Source organism: Hyaena hyaena, unplaced genomic scaffold, assembly GCF_003009895.1.
Source record: "Hyaena hyaena isolate Hyena2069 unplaced genomic scaffold, ASM300989v1 scaffold_712, whole genome shotgun sequence".
NCBI classification, from domain to species: domain Eukaryota; kingdom Metazoa; phylum Chordata; class Mammalia; order Carnivora; family Hyaenidae; genus Hyaena; species Hyaena hyaena.
The window spans coordinates 244,896-249,734 of NW_024081340.1; positions in this window are offsets into that span (position 1 = coordinate 244,896).

A 4,839-nucleotide genomic window follows, 5' to 3' on the forward strand; every position below is an offset into this window, starting at 1 on the left:
GAAATGGGTAATTAAAGAACTGATTGCTACAGGAGACAAGAGAGAAGGGAATCAAGAGTATCCCAAAAAAGAAGGGACATTTTAAAATTAGAATAAAGAAGAGAGACAATTATCAAATACACAGACAATCTGATATAAACTTGCAGGAAGTTAATGGTGTTCTCTCACTATCTCACTCTTCATAACAGAATAGAAGATGCTGTCGCTGGCTGAGAATAATACTGAAGCTTAGAGGGTAGAAAAGGTTTGAAACAACTGCGTTAGGAAAGTTGGAAGTAACAAGAATTATCATAACAACAATAAACACAATAAAAAATATGGCATTGTAATATGATAACTGTTAGTCTTCTCTTTTGTCCCCTCCAGTTAACCTCAGCTCCTGCCCTGTCCTTCCACTTCCTCCAACTCTGTTCCTGCTTCTAGGGCCTTTGTTCTGTGCTCCCCAGTCCTGGTGGCCTCACTCATTCAGGTCTTTCTGTCCACTGGTTCCACTATGGTCTTCTTCCCCTTTCTTTTTTCTTCTATTTACAAAGCTATTTCATGGTTTTCTTTCGTCTGTAAGACCTTCCTTCTTATTTTCTTGCAACATCTCACATTCAATTCTACCTTCAATTTCTCTCACATCCATCCCAAAATTCACAAGTTTAACTTACCTGTACTAATTCCTAACAATAAATCTACTGTTTCTCTCTTTTTTTTTTAATGTTTTTATTTATTTCTAGGAGAGAGAGAGAGAGAGAGAGCGAGCGAGCGTGAGCAGGGGAGGGTCAGAGAGAGAGGGAGTCACAGACTCCGAAACAGGCTCCAGGCTCCGAGCTGGCAGTCAGCACAGAGCCCGACGCAGGGCTCGAACCCACAAACTGCGAGATCATGACCTAAGCGAAAGTCGGACGCTTAACCGACTAAGCCACCCAGGCGCCCCTACTGTTTCTCTTTTTAACCCTGAAGCAGCTCCTCTCTTTCATTTGGTAGCTGCCACCATCTCAGTTGATTCATTGTACCTTTCACTTTATATTGCTAAATATAAAGATAGGCCAGCTCTTCCTACCTCCTCTCTTTTCAGGGTAATCCTGAGCAATTACAAAATTACCCCTTTTTTCTCAAAGGTTACCACAATCCCACCTTTTAAAGAAGACACTGGAAAATTTCCTTCTTCCGCCCCAAGAGTTCAATCCTTGAACTCTTAACCTTCAACTTTTCTGCCCTAAAATGATATCTATCTTACTCTTCTGAGCTTGCCATAGTTATTCAATCTGATTTCCCACTTTTCTTAAGACTAGTAATTTCTTTAAATGGGCCCTAGCATCTCCTCTATTCAGCCTTTCCTTTTCAAAGATAAGGAACAATGTTCACACTTGGTTGACTAAGTGAATTGCCTCATAAATCCTCTAGTATACTGTAATCTCCAAATCCCTGAAATCAGAGGGGAAAAAATATAAATCCAGACTGCAACCCACTTGTGCTTGCTTGCCTGTGCTCTGACAAACTACTTCCTCAGCTGAGTCTGTGAAAGATTAAAGATGGCCTCAAATACTCCAATACATTTTTTGTTAAAAGATTAGATCTATGTCCCCAGCCCTTGAATGTGGGTAGGGTGCTTTAACTAGGTAGAATATGGCAGGAGTCTTGCTATGACCATTTCTGGGACCGGACCCTAAGAGACTGACAGCTTCTTCATCTTCTCTCTTAGAAGACTCACAGGTGGCAACCTGAGCCGCTAGGAGAAAAAGTTGATCACCCTGATGAAGAGACCAAATGGAAAGTCCTGAGGCCATACTGGAAAGAAGGACTCAACTGAGCCTACCCTTCTAGCCATTACTACTAAGGCCCCAGGCATGTTAGTAAGGCTTGTAGGCCAGACCACAAACCCACTGCATTAACACTGAATAACCCCAGTCAATACCATGTGGAGCAAAAGAATCACCCAGCCAAAGCTTGCCTAAATCCCCAAACCACAAAGGCATGAATATATAAAACTATTATTATCTGAAGCCACAGAATTTGGGGGTAATTTGTTATGTGGTAATAAATAAACAAGATCTGTATGGACACACCCAAAGGAATACCACTCATGCACAAATAGATGAAGCTCATTTGTTCCTCAGTGACCTTAGAACATAGTATATCCACATTTTACAGATAGAAAAAATTAGCAGTAGCACTGTTGGAGTCAATATAGTATGTGGTTAAGATTGTGGGCTTTGGAATCAGACTATCTGGTATCAAAGCCCACCTTTGTTGCTCACCAGTTACGTAAATTTCTGAAGTGAATTGAGCCTCAGACAGTGTCCAAAAAAACTAGTTATATTGAATTACAGAACATTAAAAGTGTAAAGGATCATGGGATCATCTAGTCCAGTGATTTCCAGACCACGTTCTTGGGAACCCCTCAAGGGGAAGAGGGAAGGTAAGTGGATAGAGCTCAATCTCACTCCCATTCGATTGACCAAAGTAACTACCCCACCCATATTAGGTTTCTGGACAGAACTTTCTTTTTAAAAAACTGCTGCTAGGGGGCACCTGAGTGGTTCAGTCAGTTAAGCATCCAACTTTGGCTCAGGTCATGATCTCATGGTTTATGAGCTCAAGTCCCACATCAGGCTCTGTGCTGACAGCTTGGAGCCTGGAGCCTGCTTTGGATTCTGTGTCTGTCTGTTTGTCTGTCTGTCTGTCTCTCTCTCTCTCTCTCTCAAAAATAAATAAATAAATATAAATAAATAGATAGATGGAATGAATTAATGAATTGCTGCTAAAACAAAATGAAACACTAATATGCATATATTCTATACTAGTTCCCAAATCCCCAAATTCAAAGATGAAAAATTTTCCATTTTTCACAATCTCTAACTGGCTGCAAAAACTTTATTTGCTTAGTTATGACATCCTCCAAGATATAACTAATCTCTTTTTTCTTAATTTTAACAAACATATATTTGCAGCCCACGATGTTTAGAATAAGGTTATTTTCACAAGCTGAAAGTGTATCTTGAGTCTTCTACTTGCTATTTTTTTTTTAGCATGGCTGAACATCTTACACAATGGCTTATATTAAATTTCCCTACAAAGTTCATGCTCATAGACATTATGTACATAGGTAAGGATAGTAGAATAAACTTATTAATAATATTTTTATTTGTTTTAGTATGCTAATATACCCAGTAATTTCATCCCAACACTGTGTCCTTCCATGATGTCATATCCTCTTGCTAGTGCCATGTGGGATGTGGCAAGGGTCAGGATTTGGGAACTTTGATAAATCAGAGGAGACACGATAGAATTTGGGATAGGCAAGTAGTAGAGTCCAGTGAGTTTCGGCTAATGCAGAACAGTCAGGAAGGACGAACTTGAGCAGAATCTAGAGTTCAAGCCATGGGGTAAATAAACAAGAATAGGACTGCTTAGCCAGGATGGTAATTTCTCATCCAAATCCACAGACTATTTTGTTCTCACTCAGTAAAGGTAGCCTTGGGCCTATAGGTTTTCACCATCAGAAAAAGCCCTCACAGCATAAAAATTACCAAGGATATTTTATCCCCAGTATAAAATTTCTAGGAAACTAAAGAATTTGGAATTAAAATCTCTCAGGTTTGAATTTTAATCCAGCTCTAAATTCCACCTCTGCATTCTTACTTGCTCGAACTCCTTGTATATATCTAAATGTTGGCATCTACATAAACCACATGATACTGGTTCCAAAACAGTTAAACTCCTGAGCATTTGCATCCAGGAAGGATGTTTAGCAGACTGAGGCTGGAATTACCATGGCATTACTATTCTTGCCCAATGGGGATCTTTTTCAGCTTAGACTCAAACTGCAAATTACTTTTCCCTCACAAATAAGTGAAATAAATCTCATACTGCAACATGCAGGTAGCATAGAAAGGCAATGGAGAATATTCAAAAAGAAGCCAAAAGCTGAAATCCAGCAAATGAAAAACTAAGCTATTTTCAGGAGAATAAGTAGAATTAGCAGAAGGCATTTAGCAGAAATCCTTGGATAGAAGCCACCCTCTTTAAAGATAGCTAATAGTGTTTTTATACTTAAAGTGTACTCAAAGCAATAATATTTTTTTAAAAATCTTTACTCAGTAATTAAGGCACAGAGAACCAAGAATATAACTTTCCTAGCACAGAATGACACAGACAACCAAGAAAATAAAACAAGATCAAAGAAAAATGTATAACTTCATTTGGTTCAAAGTTTTAGCAGTAACTTAAAAAAATAGGAATATTAAATTCAGGATTAGTTCATTATTCATGCTTTATCATTAACTACACAGAACACTTTATAGAGTTCTCTTTCCAAAATACAGGCTTAGTCTAGAATATTTCAAGTTAAGAACCTTCTAGCCATTGGTGTAGATAATTATTAGTACTAAATGGACTCACTTCTAACCAGAGAGCCAAACAAGGTAAGCAAGCAGTCACCTAATCACACACATTGGGCCACTATGGTGGGGAATGGAAAACAACAACACATTTCAGGTAATTCTGGTATGTGTGCAAATCTCTCCTATTATACACCAGACACTAAAACTACAGAAGCTGAACTAATTCAAATCTCTACCAAATTAGTTTGGTGCTGATCTGAAACTATGAATGTACTTCTTGACCTGACTAGGGACTTTTGTGTTGTGTTTTTTAGCTCTTCTTTGAGCCCATATTCACCTCCAGCTACTTTCTTGTAAATATTCTTCTTTATGCAAAATGTTGTTAAGTTACCAGATTGGAGCAAATTGAAAAATATATGGGAGATGCAGAACACGATAAAGAGAGAGCACACACAAGACATTTTACACACAGGAGAGTGAAAGCCAATCTGCTGTGCTACGATCTGCT